Source organism: Protopterus annectens, chromosome 1.part0 (assembly GCF_019279795.1).
Source record: "Protopterus annectens isolate FY-2018-M chromosome 1.part0, PAN1.0, whole genome shotgun sequence".
NCBI classification, from domain to species: Eukaryota; Metazoa; Chordata; order Ceratodontiformes; family Protopteridae; genus Protopterus; species Protopterus annectens.
This window is the reverse complement of record NC_056725.1, coordinates 1,306,605,786-1,306,622,531: the sequence shown is the minus strand read 5'-3', so window position 1 is coordinate 1,306,622,531 and position 16,746 is coordinate 1,306,605,786. Positions and strand designations below refer to the sequence as shown.

The window sequence follows — 16,746 nt, the reverse complement described above, 5'->3', positions numbered from 1 at the left end:
CAAATTATTAAAAACGCAGAAAGACCGACACTCACGGTCCGCGGTTTCGGCCGAAACCACGGTTAAGCAAGCCGCGAGTGTCTCTGTTTCGGCCGAAACCGAGAAAACTGGTCAATCTTCAGCCGAATCCATGGCTACTACTGAGGCTCCTCCTACCTTACCTGAATCGGCCTCAGAAATTTTGCCTACAACTGTGGTTTCTACTGATTTATCAGACACCATCCCTTTGGATGTCTCTACCCCAGCACGTGGTGCTGCTAGACCCCCTGCAGCCATGTCTATCAAGGCCTTTGCCAGGGCTAAAGCAGCCAAATCTGCTAAGTCAGTGCCTGCTAAACCTCCCTCACACAGGCCCACTTCTAGTTCACAAATGCTTACTCTGGCAGAAGATTTAATATCCTTAATTAGGGGATCCCAATCTCACCCAGACAGGGCCTCTCAGCCCCCAGAAAAGAGACCTAGGACAGAGCCCCCCGAGCCAGTGTCATCTGATGATTCTGCGGATGACTCCGACATTACAGAACAGCCAGAGGATCCTTTTTCTACTTATGAAGACTCCGATGCTGAAGAATCCATTCCAGCTGCCTCTCCACCAGAGGAATTTTCCTTTGGGGAAACCTTGCATGCCATGAGAGAACAATTTCAATGGCAGGGACAAGATTTCTCAGACTCAAGAAAAAGGCTTAGGACTTTTCTGCACTTACCACAACATAGGCCCTTAGCTATACCTCCTGTTTTGCCTGTTGTGGATGATGCATTTAATGATGTCTGCACTGCTCCTGATTCTTTACCTCCAGCCCCTGCCAAACCTGATAGATATTACAGGGTACCTGACACTCATCACCACCTATACAAGGCCCCTCTGGCAGACCCCGAAACTATTTCCCAGGGGACTAAGGCAGTAGCCTCGACCACAGCAAAAAACCCTATTCCTTCAGAAAGGGAATCCAGGTCCTTAAGACAGATGGGGGAAAAAAGTTTACACCTCTGCTACTCTCTCAGCTAGAGCTTTAAACTGTCAATTTCACATGATCCAATACCAAGAGTTTATGCTTGATCAGTTAACTAAAAAAGTATCCTCTGATGAATCTTTAGACAAGAAATATGTATTAGAAATGGTGAATAACATACAACAGGTTAGTAACCATTCCTTAAAATGTGGCTATGATGCACTGGAGGCTTCATTTAGATCAGCCATGACTGGCACAGTGATAAGAAGACATGCATGGTTGAAAGAACAGGTCTTACCGGATCATGTTAAAGCAAAGCTATTAGATGCTCCTATGGATAAGGCCAGTTTATTTGGTACACCTGCCCAGCAGGTAATGAAGAAAATGGAAGAAAAGGCAAAATCTGTGCAAACAGTTAAAGATTTCTTACAGGTTCAGCCCCCAAGGTTTAGCAGGAACTGGCCTGCCAAAAATTGGTCCTTTCCTGACTCCACAAGATCCCAAAGGGGCAGAAATAGACGCTCCAGAGGCAGAAATCAATCCAGAGGAGGTACCTACAGAGGACGACAGTGGCAAGGTAATAACAGAGGCACAGACACAACCACTACCACTGCAACAGGACAATCACAGTGACTTGGCTCTAACTCCGCCTACCAGGGAGCAAATAGCAGCACCATTAGGCGGAAAGTTAGCCTTATTTTCGAAAAATTGGCACTATATCACAAAAGACAAGTGGATTTTGCAAACCATAGACCAAGGCTACCGGTTCCAATTCCACACCTTACCAGTAAAAAGAGGATTGCCAAACCTGCCTCCAAATCAAAAAATAGAAGCTCTACAGCAGATAACGAAATTAACAAAGATGAGAGCTGTGGAAAGAGTACCAATAACAGAACAGGGCAAAGGATTCTACTCCAGACTCTTCCTAGTACCAAGAAAAGAGAAAAGTTGGAGACCTATTCTCGTCCTGTCCATCTTAAACACATATATCATTGTCCCAAAATTCAAAATGCTGACCCTACAGCAACTTCTTCCCATGCTGGGCAAGGAGTGTTGGCTGGTAACTCTAGATCTCAAGGAGGCATACCTGCACGTCCCCATTCGACCCAATTGCAGAAGATACCTCAGATTTCTTGCAGGATCAGAGCATTATCAATTCTCAGCATTGCCCTTTGGCTTATCTACTGCGCCCAGAGTATTTACAAAATGCCTGGCATCAGTAATCGCTCACTGCAGACTACAGGGAATCCAAATTTATCCATACCTGGACGACTGCCTGCTACAAGCGGACAACAAAAGCAAGCTGACAACAGATTTACAAAGGGTCATTTACTTGCTACAAGCCCTGGGATACACAGTCAATTTACAAAAGTCAAGGCTGATACCATCCCAAACAACAACATTCTTGGGCGCGGAATTGGACACAGTAAAACAAATGGCATTCCTAACTGCAGAAAAACAAAAAGAACTCCCTCTTTACTTCTTGGCATTAACAAGACAGAACAAACTAACAGCAAGAAAAGTTCTGCAGGCCTTGGGCTTCATGACATCATGCATAATCTTGGTCCCACATGCCAGACTGCATATGAGGAAACTACAGTGGTACCTAAAGAATTTATGGTCTCAACACAGGCACAGCCTAGAAGCAGAAATACCACTAATCCCATGCCTAAAACAGGAGTTCCTCTGGTGGGCTCAAGCATGCCAGTCAAACCCAGGCCTACCCTTCCACAACTTTCGAACAAGCCAAACCATCACAACAGACGCCTCAGACCTAGGATGGGGGGCGCACATGCTGGACAAATGCGTACAAGGATTGTGGACTCAGGACCAGCTGCACCTGCACATAAACCAAAAAGAAATGCTGGCAGTAAAACTGGCAATCCAAAAATTCAGACCATTCCTCAAAGAAGGCCATTTGATGATAAGGACAGACAACACCACAGTCATGTGGTACATCAACAAACAGGGAGGCACTCATTCATACCCCCTATGCAGAATGACTTTGGACCTTTGGAATCTGGCTCTCAGCTACAACATCCAGTTACAGGCAATATTTGTACCGGGAAAAGAGAACACCCTAGCAGACATGTTAAGCAGAACCACCTCGGATGCTCACGAATGGATGCTACACCCAGACATCTTCAAGACCATCACAAAGAAATGGGGAATGCCACAAATAGATCTATTCGCTTCCCCTCTCAATCACCAACTCAAAAAAATTCTGCACAAGGACATTCCACCCACTTGCATGGAAGGTGGATTCTCTCTCCTTCAGCTGGAAAGGTCTGACAGCATATGCATTTCCACCTCTTCCTTTGATACACAAGGTATTACTGAAAATCAAAGAGGAACGTCCAAGGATAATCCTAATAGCTCCGAACTGGCCAAGACAACACTGGTACCCATTGCTGAGGAGCATGTCTCGGGAGAAAATGTGGTCAATACCCCTGATGCCTTTGATGTTAACTCAGAACAACTACAGCATCATGCATCCAAACCTAAAAACTTTGCAACTGACTGCCTGGAACATCACATAGCAACTAATCCAGATCTTTCCCAAAGGGTTAAAGACATTATCCTTGAAGCCCGCAGACCTTCAACAAGAAGGAACTATGCAGGAAAATGGAAAATGTTTGTCATTTGGAGTGCTGAAAGAGGAAAAGATGTGTTGAATATAGATATTGCTAACATTCTGGAGTATTTGGCAGAGCTTTTACATACAGGCCTGTCCTATTCCTCCATCAAGATACATGCATCAGCTATTTCAGCAGAATACAGCTTTGATCCACCTGTCTTTTCACATCCTCTACTCAGGCAGTTCCTCAGAGGGATCAAGAATGTAAAACCTCCTAGGAAACCACCTTTACCAGCATGGGACTTGAACTTTGTGCTAGAAAAGTTGACACTCCCTCCGTTTGAACCAGCAGCAACAGCAGATCTACAGCACCTATCATGGAAAACTGCTTTCCTACTGGCAATTACCTCAGCAAGGAGGGTTTCGGAACTACAGGCCTTAATGGCAGTACAACCCTTCCTAATCTTCCATCAAGATAGGGTGTCCATGAGAACTAATCCTACATTTATGCCTAAGATGGTATCCAGAGTGTTTTTAAACCAGGCAATCCACCTACCTACCTTCTTCCCCAATCCACAAAACAGAGGGGAAAGAATGCTGCATACCTTGGACGTACATAGACAGCTACGCTACTACCTGGACAGAACCAAAAGTAACAGAAAAACTGACCAGCTTTTTGTAGCCTATGCAACAGGGAGGGAAGGAAAAGCAATTTCCAAACAGACAATCTCCAAATGGATAGGAAATTGCATAAGATTTTGTTACTCCTACCATGGAAAACCAATTCCACAGAACATAAGGCCTCATTCTACAAGGGCTACAGCCACTACCACAGCTTTCTTACGAGGAGTGGCAACCAAGGACATTATTGAGGCGGCTACTTGGACCTCCGTGCATACATTTGCCAAGCATTATAATTTACCTCTATATTATAGATCCCGAGCAGGGTTGGCCACTGCTGTACTGCAAGGGATCCTAACCACACCATAATTTTATCTTCCTCCTCCCCTAGTTGGCTATGGTATTCTACCCAGTTGTTATGACTGCAGATGCATCCATGAAGGACATAGTACAGTTTTGTACCTACCATAAATGTAGATGTCCGAAATGGATAGCATCTGCAGTCAGGATTACCCTCCCTCCTTCCCCTCTGTGGTACTCCTAGGGTATTTACCCTCCTAATAGCTAGCTGGGGAGTCTCTTATGGTGTATTTGTTTGTATATATGTACATAGTTGCTTATTTTTTGTGTTTGCCTTCTATCTGTTTGGAAACATTGGCATTTATCCAAAATTTAGCCTTCCAAGAGGGCAACTGGCATCTGGGGCAAGAAACACTGAGGAAAATGGTGTCGGCTGATGCCTTTATACCCGAAGACCAGCAGAGATGACGCGGTGAAGTGCGACATCAGCGAAGCCGGACTCAGACTTTGGAATCCGGCCGACCGAAGGGCTGCCTGACGACAGGACAACCCAGTTGTTATGACTGCAGATGCTATCCAGTTCGGACATCTACATTTATGGTAGGTACAAAACTGTACTTTATCTTTAGTGTCCATAGCGATTTTTTTTCTCTCAAAGTTGGCCTTGGATGTTTTTATGAGAGAACGTAGCTTTCTATTAGTGCTGATCAGAGATGCCTTCTCTTTATGGTCGTGCAGTAGCTTCCTTCTTTTGTTTATACAATTTGTTTATGGCTGGGGTCCACCAGACAGGACGCCTGCCCTTGGTGGAGAGGGTCTTGGTTTTATTTGGGATTGCATGATCCATGCATTCTTGGAGATGTCCGTAGAAAGCATTTTGTGAAGGATTCTGCATTGTGGGATGTGGTTTCCACTGTCCCAGTGGGCTTAAAGGATACCATCTCAGTTTTAAGAAGTGTAAAGTCGGCTTTTGAGAAGTTTTTCACTGTAGTCTTTTGTGTTGGGGGTGGAGGTGGGATATGTATATCCAGGGTGATTAGTTTGTGGTCAGATCTCACTAGTGAAGGGTATACTTCTGGTGTGGAGCACTTTGTCCCCATGTTTGTGATGATCAGGTCTAGTATATTATCTCCCCTTGTGGGAGAGGTGACTAGCTGTTCCATTGTGTTTGAATTTATGAATTCCAGGAACCTTTGGGCTAGGGTGTTTGGACTAGAATAATGCACCCAGTCTATGTTAGGGTAGTTGAAGTCTCCCAATATGATGGTGTTTGGTGAGACATTCATATCCTCCAATGTCTTCAGGATGGCTGAGTGGGGATGTTCATCGTGCATACAGCTGCAGTCATAACAGATGGGTTTTCCTGCTGTCAGGCGGGTCCTCGGTCGGCCGAATTCCAAATTCTAGGTCCGGCGTCGGATGTCGTCGCTTCTTCCCTGACGTCAGTGCGACGGGTATAAAAGAACCAGCCGACGCCATTTTCTTCAGTCTTTCTTGCCGCGCGGTGCCCGAAGCAGAAGCAGTTCGCAAGTGCCGGTCGGCCAGCTCCTGAGATTACGAATAGTTTTTAACCGAAGTCTTCTTGAAAGCTAAGTACCCCGTTGGGGAAACTTTTCTTGCCTCAGACCGATGTCAGACAGTTAATAATTGCATTTCATGTGGGAGGCAAATACCGCATAAGGATTTCCATTCCCTCTGCATTCCTTGCTTAGGCCCAGACCACGACGTCTCGGCCTGTCGTTTTTGTGCTACATTCAACAGATGCACTATTAAGCGTCGGGCGGAGTTCGCCAAACACTATTTTGGCAAAAAGTTTAATTACATTATGTCGTCGGATAATCCGACTCCAGTTTTAAGTAAAAGACGCAAAGATAAGGACCGACATACTAGGTCCGCAACTTCTACCAACACCATGCTAAAGCCGACTACTGGTGCTCCGGTTCTCAGCGAGGCGCCTATGCAGCCCCTGACTACCGATGACACTTCATTAGCGGTGTCTTCTGTGCCCGAGGTCGCAGGCTCTTCGGCCCACACCCCGACTACAGATACCGAAGCCACTCTTGGCGGGGAAACTCAGAGTTTAGACAGGCCTGCCACCTCTCAAGGTGTCTTCAGGCCTTCTTCTTTTTCCATTAAGGCTTTCACTAAATCTAAAGCAGCCATGCATTCTAAAAGACAAGCTCCACAGGGCCCCTCTCAAGGCCCCATGCCTAAAAAGCAGATGCTCAAAATGGCTGAGGATTTGATTACACTTATCAGGGGTTCCCAACCCCCCTTGGACAAAAGGCCCAGAGTGGAGGAAGAATACCCTTCCTCGGACCAGGCCTCCATTACTTCAGAACATTCTGATGACCAGGAACATTCATACTCCCGTTTTGAAGATTCTGATGCAGAGGAGTCCATTCCCTCTGTCTCCCCCCCTGAGGACTACTCTTTTGGGGAAACCTTGCATACCTTGAGGGAACACTTCCACTGGGAAGGCCAAGATTACTCGGACTCCAAGAAAAGGCTCGGGGATTTCCTCTTGCTCCCTCAGCACAGGCCTCTGGCTATCCCTCCTGTTTTAGACATACTAGATGATGTGTATTCAGAGGCCAGCCTTAACCCAGATTCTTTACCTCCAGCTGCAGTCAAGCCTGACAGGTATTACCGGGTTCCTGATTCACACCAATTCCTATACAAAAGCCATGCGGCTGACCCAGGGACCATTTCACAGGGTCCCAAGGGAATTAAGGCCTCCACTGCCAAAAATCCATTACCTTCAGAGAGAGTTTCCAGAGCTTTAGAAAGGTGGGGGGAAAAAGGTATACACCTCGGCCACCTTAACCATGAGGGCATTAAACTGTCAGTTCATATGTTAAAGTATCAACAGTTTTTGTTATCTCAGTTGAAAAGCAAAATGTCACAACCTGAACAACCAGACTTGGAGTTGCAGGATTTGTTGCATAATGCAGAGCAAGTGGGTAAACATACCTTGCAATGTGGTTTTGATGCTTTAGAGGCCTCATGTAGAGCTGCTGTTACAGGATCAGTCATACGTAGACATGCTTGGCTCAAAGAACAAACCTTACCAGATCAAGTCAAAGCTAATCTACTAGATGCACCTCTTCAAAAAGATGTATTGTTTGGTGTTAAGGCTGAGGAGGTATTAAAGAAAATGGAGGAAAAGGCAAAATCAATGCAAACAGCGAAAGATTTCCTACAGGTACAACCTCCACGTTTCAGTAGAAATTGGCCTTCAAAAAATTGGGCCTTTCCAGCCACGGACAGACCTCAAAGAGGTAGATACAGGCGCCCGAGGGGTAGAGGGCAATCTCAAGGATCATTTAGAGGCAGACAATGGCAGGCACCTACACCAAGAGGTGGTGAGGATAGTTCACAGCCATTCAGAAAGCAGAACCAATGACTTTCCCCTTTGCATGCCAAGCAAGGCTCATTTGGCAGCACCTTTAGGCGGAAAACTGGCGTTATTTTCAAAAAATTGGCATATTGTAACAAAAGACAAATGGATCCTGGACATTATAGACAGAGGCTACAGATTCCACTTTCACACCCTTCCAAAAATGAGAGGCATGCCAAACCTGCTACACAATCAAAGGGCAGAGGCACAAAAACAAATTTCAGATCTCATGGACATGAAAGCTATTCAAGAGGTACCTGCACAAGAACAGGGTCAAGGTTTTTATTCCAGACTATTCCTGGTACCAAGGAAGGGCAAAGATTGGAGACCTATTTTGGACCTATCCATCCTAAACACACATTTACTCGTACCAAAATTCAAGATGCTCACATTACAGCAGCTTCTTCCCATGCTGGGCAAGGAGTCTTGGCTGGTAACATTGGACCTCAAGGAGGCATACCTGCATGTCCCAATCAGACAAGATTGCAGAAAATACCTCGGATTTCTTGCAGGTTCAACCCATTCTCAATTCTCTGCATTGCCCTTTGGCTTATCTACTGCGCCCAGAGTGTTCACGAAATGCCTGGCATCATTAATTGCCTTCTGCAGACTTCAAGGGATACAAATATACCCATATTTGGACGACTGCCTGATCCAAGCAGACAGCAAACGCATACTTCTGAAACACCTGGCGTTTGTAATAATGTTGTTGAATTCTCTGGGATACACAGTCAACAAAAAGAAATCAAGACTACTAATACCCTCTCAAACAATAATTTTCCTGGGTGCCAGCTTGAATACAAACACCCAGATGGCCTACCTCACGCCAGAGAAACAAGGGCAACTAACTCATTACTTCAGAAAACTGGCAACCTTCACCAGGCTGACTGCAAGGAAAATCCTGCAGGCTCTGGGATTCATGGCATCTTGCATCCTACTAATCCCATGTGCAAAGCTGCATATGAGGAAACTTCAATGGTAACTAAAAAACGTATGGTCTCAACACAGCCACAGTTTGGAAACAGTTATACCACTGATTCCATGTCTTCAAAAGGAATTTCTGTGGTGGGCTCAAGCATGCCAAAGAAACATAGGTCTCCCATTCTGCAAGCCTCAAGCAAATCAAGTCATCACAACAGACGCCTCGGACTACGCCTGGGGGGCGCACATGACAGATCGGTGCATTCAGGGCAAATGGTCCCAAAAAGAAAAGCACCTACACATCAATCAAAAGGAAATGCTAGCAGTAATAAATGCTATTATGGCTTTCAAAGACCTACTGCATCCAGGCCAGCTATTGATAATGACAGACAACACCACAGTGATGTGGTACATACATAAACAGGGAGGAACCCATTCATACCCCGTATACAGGCTAGCCATGTCTCTTTGGAACATGGCTCTGGAATTACAAATCCAACTTCAAGCACAGTTCCTGCCAGGCAAGGAAAACACGCTGGCAGACAACCTAAGCAGAAATATGACAGATCCACATGAATGGAAGTTGCATCCTCAAGTTTTTACAAAGATAATTCAAGCATGGGGAAGGCCAGACATAGATCTCTTTGCCACCCACAGAAATTACCAATTGACAAAATTCTGCTCAAGGACCTTTCATCCACAGGCCTGGAAAGTGGACGCACTCTCTGTTGGACAACAATGACAGTTTATGCCTTTGCACCTCTTCCTCTGCTGCCCAAAGTTCTATTAAAAGCCAGAGCAGACAGACCAAAGATGATTCTCATTGCTCCAGAGTGGCCAAGACAACACTGGTACCCACTCCTGAGGAGCCTGACTCATTCCCCACCATGGATCCTGCCTCTAATGCCTCTTCTACTGACTCAGCACAACTTCAAAACTCTTCAGTCAGCTGCAAACACTCAATCTAGCCACATGAAGGATTCCTTAAATTCAAAACAGACCCTACTCTCCAAGGAGGTGCAGGATGTCATTTTGGAGGCCAGGCGGCCTTTTACTAGAAAAGCCTACTCCGCAAAATGGAAACGGTTTTGTGCCTGGAATCAGAAAAGGGGTCAGAATCCTGAAATACTGACTTTACCTCAAATATTACAGTACCTAGCTGAGATGCTTAACAGTGGACTTTCATTCTCCTCAATCAAAATCCATGCCTCAGCCATTTCTGCAGAATACAACACTGATCCTCTTTTATTCACTCACCCTCTCAAGACAGTTCCTCAGAGGGGCTAAGAATATAAAACCCCCAAGGAAGCAACCAGTACCTGCTTGGGACCTCAATTTCATTCTAGGAAAACTGACCCTGCCTCCTTTTGAGCCAGCTGCTTCAACAGAACTGCAATATTTGTCATGGAAAACAGCCTTCCTTCTGGCTATCACCTCAGCACGCAGGGTTTCGGAACTACAAGCTCTCATGGCTGTGCAGCCTTTCATCATTTTCCATCAGGACAGAGTTTCCTTACGAACCAACCCTTCTTTTATGCCAAAGGTAGTATCCAGGGTAGCCTTGAATCAGGCTATCTACTTACCTACCTTTTACCCTAATCCACAAAACAAAGGGGAGAGACTACTACATTCCTTGGACATTCACAGACAGCTCCATTATTATTTGGACAGAACAAAGCCTTTCAGAAAATCAGAGCAACTCTTTGTGTCCTATGCTACAGGTGCCCAAGGGAAGCCTATTTCCAAACAGACAATCTCAAAATGGCTAGCCCACTGCATTCGCTTTTGTTACTCTTTTCATGGTAAAACTGTACCTACAGGCATCAGATCTCACTCCTCAAGGGCCACAGCTACCTCTGCAGCTTTTCTCAGGGGGGTTCCTACCAAAGATATTTTGGAAGCAGACACTTTGAGTTCTGTACATACTTTCTCCAAGCACGATCACCTACCATTATACTCCAAATCTAGAGCGGGCTTTGCCACTGCAGTCTTGCAGGGCATCCTGGCTCCTCCTAGTTCCACTTAGTGCCTACCACCCCTTTTTAGCTTTGGGATTCTACCCATCTGTTATGACTGCAGCTGTATGCACGATGAACATAGTACAGTTTTGTACCTACCATAAATGTAGATGTTGGAGTGCTAATACAGCTGCAGTCCAGGTTTCCCTCCCTCCTTCCCCTCTTGGGACAGGCCTAATGGCCAACACCTCCTCATACAACATGATTGGGGTATTCTTTTATGGTGTATTTGCCTGCAACTACTGTTTTTTTTATTTTATTGCATTGCATTATTACATAAATTTATGTTTTGCCTTCCTTCTGGGGGCACCTGACAATCTGGGGCAAGAAAAACTGAAGAAAATGGCGTCGGCTGGTTCTTTTATACCCCTGTCACACTGACGTCAGGGAAGAAGCGACGACATCCGACGCCCGACCTAGACTTTGGAATTCGGCTGACCGAGGACCCGCCTGATGGCAGGAAAACTCATCTGTTATGACTGCAGCTGTGTTAGCACTCCAACATCTACATTTATGGTAGGTACAAAACTGTACTTTCCTGAGATTGGGAGGGTGGTCTGTAACATGCTACCAGTTGTATAGTAGTTTTGCCTACGGTTAGTTGCACCTGGATGGTCTCTGATGCTTCATGTGTTGCCACTAACCTGGAGGTGTGGGTGCCCTTGATGAATATGGACACTCCCCCTCCCTTTTTGGTTTGGCCCGAGTTTTGGGGCCGAAAAGCATGATACGAGGTATAGCCTGGTAGCACTGGGGTGCTCTCAGGAGCCTTGAACCAGGTTTCATTTACTGCACAGACATCTGTGTCCTCCATACTGAGGAGTGCTTCGAGAGCCTGCATCTTGAGATTTAGACTTTTGGCATTGAGCAGCATTACCCTTAATTTTTTATCATTTTTGTTTTCTAAGGAGGTGGGTTTGTCTTTTGAGCCTTGCCTAAAAAAGGCACTATGGGGGAGGCAAGAGCCTTAGCCAATATCCGGAAGCCCAGTGGTGACAGATGCAAGCCGTCCCTTGCGAAGCAGCGTGGCTTGTCCAGCATGTCATCCCAAGCAGACAGACATTGGATCCCCCTAGAATGACACCAGTATTTGAGCCAATTATTAAAGGTGGTCATCTTGTCTTTGTATTGTGGCATCATTCTTGGTGAGGGCAAGATGCTGCTCAGGGTCAGGGTCATACCAGCCTGGGCTGCATAATCAGAGAGCTCCTCTGTCTCTTTTCATGTAGTCCAGGGAGGTACGTCTCGGGTCATTCACGCCGGCATGGACAATGACGGAGTCATATTTGTACTTTCTTTGGAGTGACCGGAGTGCATGTGTTATGTGGCGGATCCTAGCTCCCGATAAGCAGCTCACCGTTACCCTCTCCTTGTTCAGCCTGGTAAGCGGAACGTCAGTGTGTCTGACTATAGAGTCACCTATTACTAGTGTATCCGGCATGGTGTTTGGCCTTAAGGGCTGTGATTGTTTGACACTCTGATTTGACACACTGATTTATTGAAGTATGTGATGCATGTGTTATGTTTTGAGGAGGTGGATTTTTGGGTGTCTGCTTTGGGAGCCTTTGTTGTTTTGGTAAGTTTTTTGTTAGAGCCTCCGAGTATGTCTTTGTGTTTTTATGTGTTTGGTTTGCAGTTGTGGTAGGTCTATGTGGGACTGGGTTTGGTGTGTGTGTGGTTACCTTCTCCTCCTGTCTGGTCTTGCCAGTCCTGAGTTGAGAGAGTTCAGCCTCCAGGTTGGCTATATAGTTGCATCTCTCACATGTATTTGTGTTTGTTGGGAGGAGGAGAGGGTTGTCTGTGTACATGAGACAATTGTAGCATTGTCTCAAGATTCCCAGATTAGCCAGCTGAACCGGAGGGGATGCCAGCAATCTACCACTCGATATGCTAGAATATTATAAGGGAGTGCTGTGCCTTTAAGGGAAGTGGGTACTCACAGGGAAGGTAGGTGGATGTAGCGCTTACTTTTAGTTAGCGTGTGCTTACTTAGAAGAGAGGTTTTGAGAACAAGTGCTAGGCTTATAATAAAGCGATTAGACTAGATTATTATAAGAGTAGAGCTTTCTTAAGGGAAAATTTGAAGAGCAGACTTGGCGGAGCCAGAAAAGGTTTAACCTTGTTTAATCGGCGCTGCGCACACAACCGCGCAAAGCCGTGCAAATGCGGATTTTAAACAGGGAACTTCAAAAGAGCTAGAAATGGTCCAAAACAACCAATTACTACAAGCTCTTGTGCTGAGGTCCCTCCTTCAGGGTCAGATAGGCTGCTCAAGGCTCCCCACTCCCACTGGTGAGCAAAGAAACTTCCTTCTATCCAAGTAAGGCAATGGACACCACAGGAACTACACCACAGCCCAGAATACAGCAAAGCCTGTATACTGGTCTAAACTAGTCGAGGGGAGGCGGGACAACAAGGATATTGTTTTGTTTTTTTTGTTTTTGAGATAGAAAGTACACAGAAATGCAGGAAACAGTAATAAATCAGTTACACAGGCTAGCACACTTTAGTGGGCAGCCTCAACAGTTAAATTAACAAACAAACAAGTAGTGAGGAAGAAATAAATAGAAGGGTTTAAAGTAGATGGGAGAGGAGAGTGTGGAGGAGAGTAAACAGAGAGACCGAAAATAGTTGTATAAAGCTAGAGGGTTGGAAACTAAAGTAATTAAGGGGAGGTAAAAGAAGAGATTTAAGTTTAACTTAATGCCTCAGTCCCAACTCCTTATACCCCACAATATACTAAACAATCCTAAATCCTGCCCATCCCTTGCAAATTCTCTGACACTTTATACTCCTCAACACCCACTAAGAAGTACTAATCAATACTTCATAAGCCAAACAAAACCTTTGGGAAAATACTCTATTGTCACTCAGTTGCAAAAAATTGGAACACATTCCCTTTAGATGGACAACTTAAAGACAAAAATGCCTTCAAGAAACGGCTTAAATCTTTTTTCCTATCAAATTGGATGTGTTCATGCTCTAATACTCGAGAAAAATTCAGGGATAACCAAACTTAACTGTATCACTTCTAGCTATCTCTCACTACTACCTACACACTTTTTTTTCCCATTATATTCCATACTAGTTAGCTCATGTTACTCATTTCCCATAATCTCTTATTACTGTTCTTTAATTTATTTATTAACTTCCAAAGTTCACACAGCTTTATCTGTATATTTACTTACTTCATGCCTAGCACCTTGGTTCAGCAATGTATTGACCTTAGTCTTGCCATATTTCTGCTTAGTTTCTTGCCATACTACATGAACATTTCCATATATGTATTGTATTTCCATCCATTCTGTATATTCCTTTATTGCATGTTATGTAATTACTTCAGAAGTATGTATACTTAAAATGTGATCTGTGTTTATCTTTGTTCCTACTATTTGTTTACTTAAAACTTTTTTTTTGTGAGCTTTTCTCCTTAGGTCTCTGCTGAAAAAGGGCTTCTAAGGGTTAACAAATGTAAAAATAAATAAAATAAGTATACAGATGCTCAGTGGCATTGCTAAGGTACCATAGGACTGGTTATAAAGTTACGTAAAAAAAAAAAAAAACATTTTATGAGAAACATATAAAAAATGAGGTAAAAATCCAGACATTCTGTGAAAATCTGTATAGTTGACAGATATGCCTCCTGCCTTACCCCCAGAAAGACTGGCAGTTTTCCATGTTGCTAGTCAGCTGCAGGTCAGCAATGTCAGACTGCTGCCCTGCCTTCCCACCAAACAGGCTCTCCCATCTGTGTATGATCCTAATGGTCACTATGGCCTTTTTAAGTCTAGCTATGCATCCCAAATCTCTGACAAGTTCTGGTACCCTTGAATCACACAGTGGAAAATCTAGCTTGGCTGTTTTTTCTTTTAGTTTGTACTGATACTCCTTGTTTTAACCTTTTGAGTTTGTCAACAATGCCCTAGTACAGTATTGTCATATGCCTTGCCCAGGTCAAGATAGGCAGTGTGAACCATTTTGCCCTCATTGCTTTGGTGACCATCTCAAAGAAGTCCTCTAGCTTGAGTGGGCATGACCTGCCCTTGATGAAATCAGACTGGGTTGGGTCCGGTGTTTGGAGGTTTCCAATATCATTGATTAATTCCATAATCCTTTCCATGGATTTGTATAGGAGACCATTGAGATTTACAGGTCTGTAGTTTCCAGTGTCTATAGATGGCTCACATTTGTGCAGAGGGATGAATGTTGCTGTTCTCCATTAAGCATAAAGCCGGTTTTGAGGTTACTGTTTAAATGGCGATTTCCAGACGGTCTGACATATCATTCATGCTCTTTAGAAGGCACCCTGGGATATTGTTTACTCCCATCGATGTTGCTGTTCTTGGCCTTAGCACTGAACACTAAGCAGTAGTTGAGGGGGGGTTACATTTGATGGTATTTTCTGAGGGGGAGGTTGAGGAGGAATGTTAGAGCTGAATTTGTTTGCCAGTAGGTTTTCTATATTTTCTGGCTCATTATAGGTGGCTCCATTGACAATGAGCTCTGCACACAATTGTATATTGCCTTTGAGGTTGCAGATACAGCTAAAATATGCCTGTATGTGCCCTTGCTCTGGGAGGTCAAATTTACTTTAAATTTGGTTTTAGTCAACTTTATTTTTCTCATATTGTAACCCTTACTAATGAACTGTGTTGCTAAAACTAATGTTTTGCTATCCAGAATGCTTCTGTTGCCATTTCACCTGAGTTGAGAATTGAAGAGGCTCCTTGTGGTGAGAGAGAAGTGTATCACTAGTCCATTTTCTTGTAGGTGGTAAACATTGGATGGGAGAGGACAGTTGGATTATAGTATGCAGCTTTGCAAAGGAGGATGAGATAATCTCTGATCTCAGAGGTCTTTGAGAGGTCCACTTCTGTTTTACTTTCACAGGCTAATGTCATTTGAATAAGACTGATCACAGCACTGTACAATTATTGCGGTTAACAGAAATGTTTCTGAGGGTTTACTAGAATGTTATGATCAGGTAAATGGTTGAGGACTTGCATATAAAAATATTTTGAAGTAGTTTGGTTGGGAGTGGTATGGTGAAAGTGGTTGGAGAACAGCAGCTGGGACAATTTGGTGGAAATGGTTGAAATACTGTTGGATGATAGTTATATCTCCTGGTTAGACAACTCCAGTAGAATAGTGATGGCATTGTTCCATAGCTTTGTTTTATAGACCTCCATAATTGATCTGTTTATTGATACACTGACAGGGTAGGCTATGAGCTTTGTTAATTTCAAGTAATTGGGTAGGAAGCTCTTGGGTGGAAGAGAGAAGAGGGTTTGAACTTTTCATGGAGTTCAGAGACACTCTTGGTTGAAGGAAATAAGTATAATATTTACTTGATCTGCACTTCTTCTACTGTTTCTTACTGTGTACTGTTATTTTTGATGTTTGCGGCACTTTTTAGCTTAGCATAGACTTTGTTCAGATTTGATGGACCCAGTCTGTTTTTGCAGTTTGAGCACTAATCCAGCTTTCCTCCACAAAAGAGGACTTCCCCTGCACCCTTGTGAAAGAAGAGTGTAGCTAAGGACATACCCGAGTGGTGATTGTTGGCCCAAGGCCCAGTTTCGTGTGCCAACATTGGTTGAGTGTTTTAAAATCAGTTTAATTTTGTTCCTATTTGTTGCCCATGTTTGTGCAGTGAGCACAATCACTCACCATGGGTTACCATTGACGCTTATAGACGCAGAGTTCTAGATGGATATATTTTCCCGTAGTCAGCTGCTTGTGTTCTCTCTGAGGTTTCTTGCTGTTGTGCTACACTGCCTGGACAAACACCCAGCTGAGCCTCTGAATCACAAACCATACTGGCACACTCCCAATTGCAAGCATTATACATTAGTTACAATCTACTCATTTTTCGTCAAACATTTCACAGCTCACTTAAATCCTGCCCTCTTTTAAACCTCATTCCTCTCGTGTATGTATTGTTGCCACAATTCACAA

At 44.2% G+C, this 16,746-nt stretch overlaps 1 protein-coding gene across 1 annotated transcript in view; it reads left to right on the top strand.

Annotated features, from left to right (window-relative positions):
• The window catches only part of EIF3D (eukaryotic translation initiation factor 3 subunit D), a 1,307,751-nt gene that overhangs the window by 91,367 nt on the left and 1,199,638 nt on the right, over nucleotides 1-16,746 (top strand).